This window comes from Giraffa tippelskirchi, chromosome 8 (genome assembly GCF_054371585.1).
Source record: "Giraffa tippelskirchi isolate mGirTip1 chromosome 8, T2T-mGirTip1v1.2.pri, whole genome shotgun sequence".
Taxonomy (NCBI): Eukaryota; Metazoa; Chordata; class Mammalia; order Artiodactyla; family Giraffidae; genus Giraffa; species Giraffa tippelskirchi.
Window position 1 is genome coordinate 132,471,503 of NC_137282.1, and position 15,137 is coordinate 132,486,639.

A 15,137-nucleotide genomic window follows, 5' to 3' on the forward strand; every position below is an offset into this window, starting at 1 on the left:
CAAGCTTACAAGGCCCCCCACTTGGTTTAATACTCTGTTGTCCCTGTCTTGAAATCCTTAGTCATTTTTAAACAAGGGCCCCCCCTCGTTTCCATTGCACTGGGCCCAGTAAATGTCTGGTCCTGGGCAAGAGGTAGGGATTTGGGAAGTGGCTGGAATTTAGACACTCTTCCTAAGTAGACTGCTGCATAACAAACAGCTCACTTGAGTCAAGTTGGGGAGGGGAGTGGTGGTTTGCAGATAAGTGGCAATGAGGGGCCAGGTCTATAGCAATGCTGAAAATCCAGCTTCCAAACTGCCCGAAACCACCATGTCTTCCTACCCTGAGGCCTGAACACTGTGGCTGATAAGGCCTCCCCAGAACAGCCAGACTAGCTGAAAGTAAATGTGATAAGTCAACGTGATATAGGTTCAGACTGTAAAGCAGAGAGGACTCAAAGTGAAACTTGTTTGATCTTGTAATCGCTTACAGGTTAAGACCAAGAAAAAGAAAGAAAGAAAGGAAAAAAAAAAAAAAATCCCACACTTACTAAAGTAACCGGCACTGAGAAAACTTTTTAAACATCTTTTTTTTTTTTTAAACGGTTACCTTTATTTCCAGCATATCAAGGAAGCCATGGTTTCACCAAACATCTGATATTTGATCCAAAGAGAGCAGTGAATTTAAATGCGGCTGATGTGAGGGATGTTAAATTAGAAGGGACTTTGGGGACCACATCCACATGGATCCCCAGGAGCCTTAACCCCAACCCCCACTGAGGGTTGGCCCAAGGCTCACTTTATAGATGAGGAAGCTAGGCTGTGAGAGGGGAAGTAACCCACCAAGGCCACCCACAAAAAGGGGCAGGACAAGAACCCAGGAGCTAGCAGCTTCCCGTTCCTACCTCCCAATTTCATGAGTTCATACAAAATTCATATGCTGAGTGTATGCACCCCCACACCCAGTCTTCTCCTGAATCCTCAACTCAAATCTTCTAGTCCCTGTCTTTGTCCCTTAGGAGGAGTCTGGTCATGCAGATAAACTTAAGATTCATACACTGTAGGGAAGAAGATGCCGCTTCCTTTCACCAGTGCAATCCCCAGTCCGTCATCTGGCGAAGGACCAGGACGCTCCAACACAGTTTTCAGAGCCTCTCTATATCCAGGGCATTCATAAAACACTCTCTTTCTGGGAAGAGTGAAGTCTAACCTAGTTTCTTTGCAGTTATAGGTAAAAGGATCATGCAAGGTAGACGGAACTCAGGGGCAGACTGGAAATGCTGCCAGCCTACCACCATACCAAAGAGAAAGGTCCAGATGGCCACTGGAAAGTGATGGATCTCTGCCACCCCAATACGTTTTATCCTTTTTCTAAATCACAAACTAACCCAGTCAAACCATCCTTAACATCACGTGCCAGGATTTCAATTTGTGTTGTACCCTCCCAACCTTTATTCTTTTCTTCTTCCCTTGAACAAATAGATTCTGAGCACTTACTATGTGCCAGGCACATTCTGGTTGCCTAGGATACAGCAGCAAACAAAATAGATCATGTTTTGGTATTTATGTTCTAAAGGCAGGAAATGAGAAAGAGTTAATAAATAAATGAATATATACCCTTTAAGATGGTGACAAAGGCTCTGGCGAAAAGATAAAACAGGGTAATAAAAGTGATGGAGAAGGGCAGAGAGGGAGAGCATTTTATCTAGAATGTCCAGGTAAGGATTCTCTGACAGAAGTGAAGGAGTGAGCCATACAGATATCTGGGGGAAGATATTCCAGGCAAAAGGATCAGCAAGTGCTAAGGCTCTGAGATGGGAATGTCCTAGTACATTCAAGGAACAACCAGAAGTCCACTGTGGAATGTGTGAATGAGGAAGAAAGTGGCAGGTCAGAGAGGCAGCAGGTGGGAAGTCAGATCAGGCCGGCCCCAAAGCCGTGATAAGGCTTTTGGCTTTTTGTTTTTTTAATTAATTAATTAATTATTTTTGGCTGTGCTGAGTCTTCATTGCTGCACAGTCTTTTATCTAGTTGTGGTGAGTGGGGGCTACTCTCTAGTTGCGGTTTCTCATTTTGGTGAATTCCCTTGTTCTGGAGAATGGGTTCTAGGGCATGTGTAGTTCAGGCTCAGTAGTTGTGGCACATGGGCTTAGCTGCTCCGAGGCATGTGTGATACTCCCAGATCAGGGACTGAACTCCTCGTCTCCTGCATCAGCAGGTAGATTCTTCACCACTAAGCCACCAGGGAAGCCCAGGCTTTTGGTTTTTAACTCAAAGTGGGATGAGAGCATACAGGGCTGTGAGCAAGGGAATCACTGACCTGATATAGAGTTTACTAGGAGCTCCTGAAACTACTGTTACCAGGCCTGTGTTGGGGACAAGATGCAGGAACCAGGTCACAAATCCAGCATAGCTGCTAAGCAGCATTGAGAAAGACACTTCCCTTCTCCTGGCCTCCAAATTCTCCTCTGTGAAATGGGAAAATAAGACTAGGTGATGCCTAGTGATATTTCTTTCTCCAATATTCTTATTTTCTGACTCTAAGACGATTGTTCAAAGGGTCTAAAAGTGTCACTCTCTGACGTGGGAGAAGGCAAAAAATAGCAGCCCGGTTTTAGAAGTCTCCAAACATTCCCCATGGCCTCCCCTGCCCCAAAACAAATTCTCACCCCGCAAAAGGCCCCGGCTCTCTAGGGAGAAAGGTCCAGCCCAGGAAGCAGCCACGTCAGCAACGTCCTCTAAAGATTACGAAGGGTGACCACTAAAGATAGCACAGCCCCCACACAGCATTTCAGGGTGGGGCTCGGCCAGCAGAGGCCAGTGAAAGCGGCTGCTGCAGCCAAATCAAAGGCCACTCCTGAATCTGCTTCTTTGCTGGGTGGCCAAAGCTTCTCCTATCTCCCCTACTTCCATCATGTAGCCAGAAAGAAAGTTTGGGTTGAGAACTGCCCGCTTCTGTCCATTTCCTTGAGGACTCTGTCTGTGTCTCACACCATCAAAGTCTTGAAAGCAAGACTCAGGTCTCCTCCATCAGGCTGAATTAGCAGACTTTGTCCCTCCCTCATCAGACCGAGAGCTCCCTGAGAATATGAACAATCTCACCCATCAGACTGTGAATTAACCCTATGCCTCCTCCATCAGACTGGGGGTTCCATGAGGGCTGAGGCTGTATCTCCCCCAACAGATTGGGAGCCCCTGATGTTATCAGGGGATGTGCCACGCCACCCCCATTGGATGGAAGCTCCTTGAGGACAGGGCTTATCTACTCCTTTCCCTCACTGCATCCCATAAGACTTCTGTGCATTCAGTGATGTCTTAAAGTGCTGATGAAAGCTTTCAGGTTAAACCATCCCCCAGGCATGAGACCCTTGTGATCCCCGGCCATTAAATGATCCATGAAAACTATCTGAATACGAAATCTCCAAGGTAAATGCAAAGAAAACAAAATTAAAAGTTGGCTTCACCCAACAACTTTTGGGTAGACTTCATAGGCTCTGACAAAGGCTGTCCGCATTTTATAAATAACCCTTTCTGGTGACGGTGGTGGAGGCCAAGCTGAAATGGACCTAGAGGACCGAGGGCAGGAAGCCCACCAGCCCAGGCCTGACTAAAGCTGAGTCCTATGTGGGAGGGTGGCCCATGGCCCAGAAATGACCATCTTCTCTTCTTCCAACTAGAGCTTTCCCAAGGCAGTCACACCAAACGATGTGGTGAGAAATGGGAAACTAGAATCAGGAGAGTGGGATGAAGAGGAGACCATCTCAGAGAGGCAGGCCCAGGAGACATGCAGGAGGCCACTGTGGGCGGGTGGATCTGGGCACAGAGAGCTAAGGGCTGGTGCCTCCTGGAGGAAACAGCGCCCAGCCCAGACTCTAGGAGGGGCGCTTATCTACACGAAAACCACCCCAGCCCCCCTGGAATCTAGGAAGCTGGCTCATCTCAGCAAAGGGTTTTCCCCCAAAAATGCAGAGAAGGGGCAAGAAGGCTGGAACTTCCAAGAGCCGAAACTAGTAATAATAATAGCTAGCACTTCCAGGCACTGTGCTAAGTACTTTCCATCTGCTAACTCAGTTTATCTTCCTCACAATGCTACTGCTACCCCTCTTATACGGACGAGGCGATTGAGGTCTGCCCGAAGTCAGGCAAAATAAAGATTTTTTTATTCTTTATTTCAGGAATAAAGAGGAATAAAGATTTCAGCTCGGTGGTCTGGCTCTCCACCCTGCGCTCTCACCCACCTCTCTCTCTGAAAACAAAAAAAGGGGAAAATCCAAGGGTATTTCTGCTGGTTCCTCTGAACCTCTGGGGTTGAAGGCCACCGGTGCAGGCATCCTGCTTGGGAGACGGGGGTGCTGGAGACTCAGACAGAGCCCAGCAGGGTCCCAGCATCATCTGGGCTCACAGCCTGGATACCCAGAAAATGCCACTCTGCTGGGGTACTGCTGACTCTCGCCTTTCAGGAGTCTTAGGTTGAGAAATTCCTACGCTTTCTGTATCTGGAGTGAGCACAGGGCCAAGAGTGAAGGCAGTAAGGAGGGGCAGGTGGCAGTGACAGCCCGGTTCCCACTGGAAGCCCACAGGGGGTCCCCACAGACTCAGCAAACATAGATTAGACTTCTTTCAAAACAGTATGCTGGTTACGTTTCCAAATAAAATTCTCAGTATGTTTTCCTTTAACCACCATGCCTTTTCAGGTTAAGTTCCTCTAAATGTAATAAATCAGTGAGTTCAACCGTGACACTACAGACTGTCCAGAATATCTGAAAACTGAAGGAAATGGTGGATCTGTTGGGTTGTCTTTTTTTTTTTTCCTTCCAGATTAACAACTGGACCTCATTGCCTTATATGAGGGCTTTCCATGTATTGACACTATTGACATTTGGGGCTGAAAACTGTGTTGTGGGGTTGTCCTGGGTATTGCAGGATGTTCAGCAGCATGCCTGGCCTCTACCCACTAGATGCCAATGGCATTCTCCTTCCCTCTCCCCCATGAATGTGACAACAAAAATGTCTCCAGGCATTGCCAAAGGCCCAGGGCTAAGGGTGGGGGGTGGGCAGAAGGGGAGGGCTCACTCTCAGTTAAGAACCGATACGTTATGTTTGGATAAACTTCAAATGAAAAGGTGTCTAAAAGCTGAAAAAATAAACATACCAAGCATCATACTGAAAATGGAACTGACGTATTACTTAAAAATAAGTGTACCCTATTTGCCTGACTTCCCAGACACCATGTCTTTGAACTTTCTCAGTGTGGCTGCCGTCTTTCTTTCCTGAGAATCTGCTAAATGCAAATACACTGTGCCCCGATCCCCATGCCCCATGGCTTCCTCAGTCTCATTCACGTCCACCCCCAAACCAGTCCACACTCACGTGTTTAACACACCAATAGGCACTCACTGTCTGCCTGAGTCAGAGCGCTGTCAGTTCTGAAGCAGCACAGAAGGGGTGAGACCAGAAACCACTCAAGGACTCCAGCTGCCTCAGAGGCTACAATGGCCACACCCAAGAAAATGGACCCATTTCATCACCCATCTCACTCTCCAGAGCCTCATTTGAATGCATGGTCTGCCACAGCCCCCCAGGAGATAACTATGCCAAATACAGAAATGAGCCAAAGAGATACCAAAACTAAAAGACTTGTGAACGACCCGACAACCTGGTAGAAAAATGGGCCAAGACTATGAATTGCAAGAAAAGGAAATACATATGGATCTTCACCTTGTGAAAACACGCTCAACCGCACTCATAAAGGAAATGCAAATTGAAACGAACTGAGATACCAATTTTCATCTATCAGACTGGCAAAGATCAAAAAGTCTGATAACTCACTGTGCCGGCGCGGCGAGGATGTCTCATTCATTAAGGGTGTAAATTGCTATAACCTCCTTGAAAGGATACTCGCAACGTCTACCAATACCACTGACGTGTATGTGCTTTTACCAGCAATTCCACTTCTAAGAATTCACTCGGCAGACATACTTCTACATATGCAAAATGGTATGTACACGAGGATACTCACTGCAGTGTGATCTGTAATGACAAAAGACCGGAAACAGCCTCAATATCCACTGTCAAGGGACTGCTTTAATCAATTATGGCTTATCTGTAAAATGGAATGCTATGCAGATGTTAAAAAAAAAAATGAGAGCATTCTATATGTCATGATATGGGATAATCTTCCATGTATACTGTTAGGTAAGACAATAAAGCACACAACAGTATGCCAGTAGTTGTTTAAAAATACTACGGGTTTATATATGTATTTAGATGCATAGATTACCTTTGAAAAAAATAACCCCAAAGTTCTGGATAGGGAAACTGGGGGACTGGGGCAGGAAGGAGAAGAATTACTATATACCACTTCAGACTCTTTGTAACCTCCAATTTTTATATGCTGTGCACACACTATTCAGTAAACAAACAAATAAATAGGAAGAGATCGTAACTGATCTGGCTCTACCATCATGATATGTATATACATGCAACAGATATTACAGGTCAGTTTCAATGATAAATTCTCTTCTAAGTATTCATGTGTGTCAGTCCAAATGTCTCAGGGTTTTTTTGTTGTTGTTGTTTTTGGTATTCAAAAGTAGGATGATCAGAAGCAGACTCACAGACACAAAAAACAAACATATGGTTACCAAAGGGGAAAGGTTGGCTGGGGGGATAATTAGGCTTTGGGAATAACACTACTATACGTAAAAGAAAACCACAAGGACCTACTGTATGACACAGGGAACTACACTCAGTATTTTGTAATAACCTGTATGGGAAAAGAATCTGGAAAAGAATATATATATACATATTTATGTATAACTGAATCACTTTGCTGTATACCTGAAACTAGCATAACATTGTAAATCAACTGTGCTTCAATTTTAAAAGTAATTTTTTAAAAAACAAAACAAAGAAATCCTGTCAAGTTTCAATGGTGTTTAACCAGGTGCATCCACTGATTGACTCTGGCTGGCTGGAATATTGGACAACCTATTTCAGATGGTCTGAACCCAGATTTCCCAGCATGACCCATTTCAGACGGTCTGAACCCAGATTTTCCAGCTTTCATGTCTCAAAAACTAAAAGACAACTAATTCCAGAGAAGCATTGACAGCTTGCCTCCTGAGCCACCCAGAGAACTGAACTTCATTTTTCTCTTACTTGGCTAGTTCTAGAGCTCTATGCTGTCTGATGTCCTGGCCACAGATAACTCTTGAGCACTTGAAATGGGCCAGTTCAAACTGAGATGTTTCCAAGTACAAGACGCACAGTGAAAAAAAAAAAAAAAAAAAGACGCACAGTGGAAGTTGGAGATGTAGTACCCAAGAAAGGGAAGATATCTCATTAATAATTTTTATATTGATTACATGTTGAAATAGTGATGCTTTCGATATAATGAATTAAATAAAATATATTAATAACATTTAAATAAATAATTTTTTTTTTTTTTAAGAAATGATTTGAGAAAAAAAAAAAAAAGTAGGCTGATCACCACGTCCAGAATATGAAACTGGCTTTCTTCCTCAGTTGGGTTTGGTGAGCATTCATCCTCAAAGCTACCTTCTTTATCTGAAAAATGGACCGCCATTGACCCATATTACCTTGAAATTCCATATGCAGGCAAGTGAACTCCTTCGAAGATGCACTGTGGCATCAACTTCTAGGGACCTGGGGGCACCCACACTTTTAATAGGGCTTCCAAGTACCATCAGCTGGGATTGTGCATCACAATGTGATTTGGACCCTGATACCTACTGGGAGAGGCAGGAACCCCCAGAATCCACTGAGGATCCTCCTAGCAGCTCTGCCTGCAGCAACGTTTTAATGGCATATTACTCAAAGGTGCCACAGCCGTCACTTTAACCCTACCCCACTGCCACCGCCACTTCATCATACAACAACCCTTATATATTTTAAGCCGTAAATCAGCATTTGTCAAGTTCTAAATTGGGCTACAGCAATATTTATTCATCGAAGGATAAATCTTCCCTGCACAGTCATAAAACTGCCTAATAATTTAATATGCTATCATTCTTACCTGAGACTTGTCAAAAAGTGGCCTGAAAGAGGCATTTGTTTTACAGTTGACTGGTGCTAAGCCCATAGTTTTTTAAATAGTTCATATTTTTTATTCTCTATGGGGGGGGAGAGAAAATGGCACATGGGATCCATCTTATGCAGAAAAGCAATTTGGAGACTCATTAACCTGTTTTAGGATAGAGAAAATCAGATTCCCCAAAGAGGACCAAGGACTTATCCAATACAGCCTTAAGATGAGTGATAGAGATAAAAAAGCATGAAAAATTCAAATTAGAGTATTTTGTATGAGGTAGGGGCAAGACACACTAAGTTAGAGAACTCATGTTGGGGAAACAGGTTCTTGGGGCACCAAGATAAGATGGAGAACTGTTAGAAGAAAAGTGTGAAAAAAAAGACTCGAAGCTGCAAAATTATTGCAACTGGACCAAGATGCCAATTCCTGGGGCCCTTTCAGATCTTTGGAGCGGCAAGCCTTCCGGACCTGGCAGTTCCACTCCAGTAGAAGTGTGTAACTTAACACAACCCAGTGCCAAATCACTGCTCTGTTGAAGGATGAACGGATAGCAACCTAGCCCTGAGATCGAGGTTTCTCAATCTCGGCCTTGTTGTCACTTGGGGTGGATCAAAAAGTGGCCTGAAAGAGGCATGCGTTTTACAGTTGACTGGTGCTAAGTCTATAGATTCTTAAATAGTTGATATTTTTAATTCTTTATTGGCGGGGGTGGGGGGGAGAAAATGGCCCATGGGACACATCGAATCATTTTTTTAATTGTGAGGGCTCTCCTAGGCAGAGTGGAATATTTAGCAGAATCCCAGGCCTCTACCCATTAACTGCTAGTAACAGTCCCCTGGCCCAAACAGCTGTGACAACCAATAACTGCTAGTAACACTCCTCTGGCCCAAACAGTTGTGAGAACCAAAGATGTCTCCATTTTCTTTCTCTTTTTTTTTCAGCCATGCCACGGGGCTTGCGGGCTTTTAGTTTCCATACCAGGAATTGAACCCCCCCAGACCATAGCAGCTAGAGCACTGAATCCTAACCACTAGACCAACAGGGAACTTCCAGACATTTTCAAATGTCTCCTGGAGACAACATCATCCCCAGCTGAGAACCAGTTTCTTAGATGAATTAAGTCTAACTTGACAGAGGTGGGTTGGTGGAGATAAAACCACTTCACTCCAACAAACATAAACCGTGTCCTCCACGCTGCTTGCTCTGTGAAGTTTTAACACACAAATCTAAGTGGTCCAGGGGTTAAGAATCCACCTTGCAGTCTAAGGGACGTGGGTTTGATTCCTGATCAGGGAACTAAGATTCCACATGCCTCGGGGCAACTAAGCCCACGTACCACAAACTAGAAAGTCCTGTACTGCAACAAAGGTCCTGAGTGCCACAACTAAGACCCAATGCAGCCAAATAAATAAACAAGTATTACAAATCTTGCAACCAGTAAAACTATAAAAAAATAAAATAAAATACAAACCTAAGGAAAGGCAGAAAGGAGAACATCAATCTTTAGTTCACACACTGTGAACCTTCTCTCTAGCAAAGTCCGAGCCTGCCGAATGCCAAGGATCTCACCAGCCTGCGTTCCCTTCTCCTCCCTCCATTCTGCAGCCCCCACCCACAACCAGCGTTCACGTTTTACTACGAACTCACCCCCCATTTCCTTTACGTTTTTCCACAACCTTGCGGTTTACTCTGGCACAAGAAGAGGTTTCAGGCTGGCATTCACCAGTGGTTAATGACAGAAAAGGTGGGTTTCTAAACCACAAACACTATTAATTCTAAACTGTTCAAATTTGTTCCCTCTGTTCATGGCGAGCGGGGGAGGCATTCCCTCCCCACTGCTGAACACTGAACTCCTTACAGAGCTTAAACAAATAATCAAAGATAGAGAACCACTTTTTAATTAAAAAAAAAAAAGTCCAGTTCCCATGTTCACATTCCGGGCCACATTTCCCACAAGAATTTTACAATCAACAGACCAAGATGCTACATTTAATTTGCAAGATTCCACTGGGGAGCTATCTGGCTCTTAGGGTATTAAAACCAACTGGGAGATAACAGAACATGGGCTGTACTCCAATAAATCTGTGGTAAGATTCTTCTTTGATTTCATTGTGGAGTTTTTTTTTTAAGTTAACTTTATGAAGGTAGTGTTGGAAGAGGATGGGAAACATTGAAATGAAGCTGTACGGGAAGCTGAGAATGATTTTTCATCTGTTTATACTGTTCTATCAGTTAGATGGTGCCAACCCCCAGCGGCAGAAGAACCAGAGAGACATGAGCTGGGCCCACCTACGTGGTCCTCCACTGACCACAACCAAACGATACAGCTCCCAATTGTGCAGGCCAACCTCTCTGCCTATTTGATTCATAGAAAACTGAAAACCAGACTGCCACGAGAGCCTTACCTTCCCTCTTCAAGTCTCATCCACTTGAAAAAATACCAGCTATCGCCACGTGCCTAGCACACCTCTGTATAGCTTGGTAGCATCATCAGAGTACGAGACAACAGAGGCTTGGATTGGTCAGAAGGTGAACTCCACCAGTAAGTTGTTTAGGACTCCCCAAATGAGCCTGTGAATGCCAAGTTTCTGCTGGAGGCGAAACTGCTCAGGGTTTTAAAAACTGTTTCAGCCCCATGTCCTATTTGTCCCACTCACTGTATACAGGTTCTCTGAATTAGCTGATCATTCAACTCCCTATGCCTTCCACACTGCTACTCCAAGACTGAAAAGCAAACAAAACTGAAATGAAGCCACAAGAAAGTAGGAAGGCACCCAAATTCATGTGAAAAGAGCCCACACCACACAGCCCCTCCACCAAGCCTTGAACTTAGGCACTCAGAGCAGGCCTTACTATAATCTGATTGTGGCAAAGATAAAATGTCATAGACACAGAATAGAACTGTTGTTGTTTAGTCCCTAAGTCATGACCGACTCTTACGACCCCATGGACTGTAGCCCACCAGGTTCCTCTGTCCATGGAATTTCCCAGGCATGAATGTTGGAGTGGGTTGTCATTTCCTTCTCCAGGGGATCTTTCCGACCCAGGAATTGAACTTGCATCTCCTGCATTGGCAGGTGGATCCTTTACCACTGAGCCACCAGGGATGCCCAGAAATGGGGACATAGGTACCTTAAAAAAATTCAATTTTTCTTTGGAATAATCCTTACTCTGGTGCATTTCCAATGGAATGCAGCTGATACATGAATTTACAAAGCTGCAAAGGGTATCACGTTTTGCCTGTATCCATGTCAAAGCTGCCTAACCATGAGTAAAGCAAGTGGAATCAGGGCGAGGGCATCCCCTGGACGCGCAAAGTTCCCCCAAAGAGACATTCTAGGGCCAGACCACGCCCTAAGCCCAGCCATCTCAGAAACCAATGTCAGTGACCACTGAGGGCAATACCAGAGACACAAGCTGTGACCCAAGTGAACTTCAGGACAGGACACCCGCTTCATCTCAGGTTACTGAACTCACTGCTCCCTGTAGGGAGCAGTGGCCTCCATTGGCTATCTGTACAATAGAGTTTCTTCAGCAATAAATAAGATGATACTTCGGACCTAGTATTCCTAAATGTGCCTAGTAAGTGCTGACTTACCATTGCTATCTCATTATTTCATTATTATTATTATTATTATCCAGCCATCACTGAGCACCAATAATAACTTCCCTCCCAACTTCCCAAGCTTGGGAGGAGATTAATTTGTGAAAAGGCAGGTGAAGCTTCAACAAACACACGGCTCTTATCACACAGCACCAATATTGCTGGCTGCACCTCACTCATAGCCCTAAGGTAGCTAACTGAACCTGAGTTAACTGGGCTCGGATATCCAAAGAGGGAGCACCCACTGGTAGCTTCCATCCTCAGGACTGTATCTGCTTTTTAAATGAAAAGCAGTTTATAACTAACATTCCCTCTCTCGGTGCGGTCAGCCAGCGATGCGTCCCCGAGTGGTCCCCCATGTGTGAAGTGTGTCCTGTCCAGCAGGAGGCACCTCAGGGAGTGACCGCTTAACAGGGTCTTGTTCCAGTCAACGGACGGGCCACTCCAGATACCGGAAACAGATGACTGAATTTGCTTTCTCTCCTTTTTCAGTCACTGGCAGAAAATAATAAACTGAGAGAGAGAGAGAGGCAGAAAAAGAAAAACCCTGGAGGCAGAATGCCACTTTCCCCACTCTCTTCAGTCAGGGTCAAGAAGAGTCCTGCGAGGGAAGGTCTAAAAGAAAAGCAAATTTAAATAACTTTCCCCAGACCTCAGTACAGAAAAGTGGAGTGAAAGGATGAAAGGGCCTCAGAACACCAACCTGACATGAAATTTGCATACTTTTTGCCAAGCACGGGGTTGGGAGGGGCGCGTTGAGGGGGCAGTTTGCATCTTCCCTAAACGTTGTTTTACTCCACCATGGGCTCTCTTCTCGGGCCTCTCCAGAGGCTGAACTTTTAAAATAAACCAGAACTTCTATCTCAACCATTTAAGAGAACTCAATGATTTTTAAAAGGGGAGGAAAAAAAGGTCGACATTCTGAGCACACATCGCAAGCTTTGTTCTGCTCCCTTCCCCACTTCCTGTTGCTGCCTCACCTCTGTCACATTTTAGTTCTGAAGCCTGTGTGTTTGCTCTGGTATCACTGTAAAGTTTCGGTGGGAGGCCGCTGGCGGGACCAGGATGAGGACAGTATGGTTCTGAGACACGAAATCCCAACCGCCTGACCATGAGGAAAGTACACCCAACCTCTCATCCGCCCAGCCGCCAGCAGCGCACCCACTGCTAGGAAAGCGTTTGTGGGCGAGTTCTACTTTGTGGGGAACGTTCTATGTGGGCAAGGGCCACCTAACCACGAGCCAATACCAGGTGGCTTAAAACTGGGAACCACGGGGGGAAAATACTGGGCACCCATAGACCAAGCAATGCCCTGGAGGTGCCCCAGTCCCCCAAACCTGCGCTCCAGGGAGCCGTCACCACCTGGGACAGGAACTGAGAGACTGAAATGCTTTGGAAGCGGGACCTTGTTTAATCTCGGGCTTAGAATAAAGGTTAGAGCGGAAAAAGAGACGTTAAACCGTTTGGCCAGGCCCCTCCTGTTACAGGGAAGGAAACCAGACCAAGACCTGCCTCACACAGCTGACTTCCTAACCACAGAGTGGACACTGGATCCCAGCTCTCCATCTCCCAGGGCAGGGATTTTCAGTATCTTATCAAATGAACGTGGAGCCGATGCTGAATAAATTTTGGCTCAGCCACACTGGACACTAGCTGGTCCATAACGCAATGGGGTGCAGGTGGGAAGGGCAGCCTAAAATACTTTTTGCCACTTACACACCAGGAGGGTCCATCTTCTAGCAGCATGTCTTATGGGTAAGAGTAACCCATCCTCATAACTTACTCCAGCTCCTGAGTGCCTGGGGTTAGGGTTGCCCTTAAACTTAAACTAGCTTACTGTAGCCTTAACTGTCGTTAAACTAGCTTACTGCAGCCATGTGCCATTATTCCCCAGCCAGAAATTTAAAAAAAAAAAAAAAAATTAAAGCTGGGAGACAGTGGTGTTGCACAGGCTCAGGACTGGGAATGCAACACTGGGCCTCACCCATCGGTGAACACAAGGGTGGCTTCGGAGGAGCTATCCTGCCCTCCTCACCTTCCTGGGTCCACGTGGACCATGAGAACTTTGGCTTCCAAGAAGCTGCCAACTCCATCGGTCTCTGATTCTAAACCTGCGTATCTTCTCCCAGGCCCTGAGCCCCATGGAGCTTGCTCTCTTCTGCCTGCATTCACTGCTCAGCCCTCCGGCTGATGCCACCTGCCCAGCATATCCTGGGAGTCCTCAGTGGGGTACACTGGAGGGTGCAGTGCCCTGTGCGCCTGACTTGAGCTTACCATGAGCTCTCCACCTGCCTTCCCGTATCATCACGGAGGAAGGCTTTGCTCCCAGTCACCCAACCAATAACAAGGTGAGGAGGGGCTGCAGTGCGCAGAGTGCCCACCGGCTTCAGGGTGGGCTGTTTCACAGGCAGTGAGACACAACCCCCATAGCCCTGCCTCATCAGCCTGTGTCTCCTCTCCCTGATTGGTTTTCTTCATAGCCTACGACTGACATAGCAGTACTGTTTGCATATGTATTTACTGTCTGTCTGGCTCACTAGAAGGACTGTTCCGTGAAGGCAGGAGCTGGCACTTCATCCTGGGAGCGAGGAGGCATTCAGCACGTGGCAGGGGTTAGATGTCTGCTGAATGAATGGAGGATCTCCCTCATTCCTGCCCAAGTTATTTAACGTCTCTAAGTTACACGTGTTCCTCAGCCCTTATACAACAAGGATCATATTAATGTACTTTTTAGATGACTGGAATGAGGATTAAACAAGAAAATGATTGTAAAAGCATTAAAGATGTACCTAGCACACAGCAAACAATCAGTAAATGTTAGCTATGACTTGCAAGTCATTATTATCACAGTCACTGATGGAAACACAGGGAGATAAAGCCTCTTTATTATACCCTGGGCAGTTTTAAGGCTAAGTAACTAAAATTCTGTGTAAGATCCACCTATAAGAGGTCATTAAGAGAGGACTAGGCCACAGGTCCGTGTAGTTACTATGAATCCCACAGAGCGTAAGTCTGAGCGTAAAATCTTTTCACATAGTTTACAGTCATGAGCTCATTTGTGCAAATGCTGCTTTATAGGTCCCAATCATTAAAGTCTTAAAATATCTAATTCTTGCTCCAAAGAGTTTATAGTCCAGCTGGGGAAGATGAAACAATAATACATGAACTACAGACTCAAAACAATGTATGTCAAATCAGCACAGGGGACACAGGCTGTGAAGTGCTGGTAAATGTTTAACAATCAGCTCTCAAAAAAAAAAGCCTCGATTGCAGTTTTTGTCAATTTCCAGGGTGTAAATACTCTCAGTATGGCCCACCTCAAGCTACCAACTCTAGGGCCAGCGGTCCTGGAGTCAGGAAGAGATGGGCAGAATCAACTCTCAAGAGCTGGTGCAAGCCAGCTGCAGCACCCCTGGATCGGGTCCTGTGATCATTCCTCAAGGTCAAGGGTCAAGTCATCTCCACTAACAACCAGCATCTTTATGGGACTTCAGGTTACAT

At 45.5% G+C, this 15,137-nt stretch overlaps 1 protein-coding gene across 41 annotated transcripts in view; it reads right to left on the reverse strand.

The window, feature by feature from the left end:
- The window catches only part of TRERF1 (transcriptional regulating factor 1), a 206,270-nt gene that overhangs the window by 134,473 nt on the left and 56,660 nt on the right, over positions 1–15,137 (reverse strand). For 3 of the 41 annotated variants that reach the window (XM_081518599.1, XM_081518613.1, XM_081518610.1), the window contains exon 2: positions 5,809–6,009. The exons of the other annotated variants lie outside the window; for them this stretch is intronic. The gene's annotated coding sequence lies outside the window, so the exon portion shown is untranslated. The remainder of the gene's footprint in view (positions 1–5,808; positions 6,010–15,137) is intronic. 41 annotated transcript variants of the gene reach the window in all.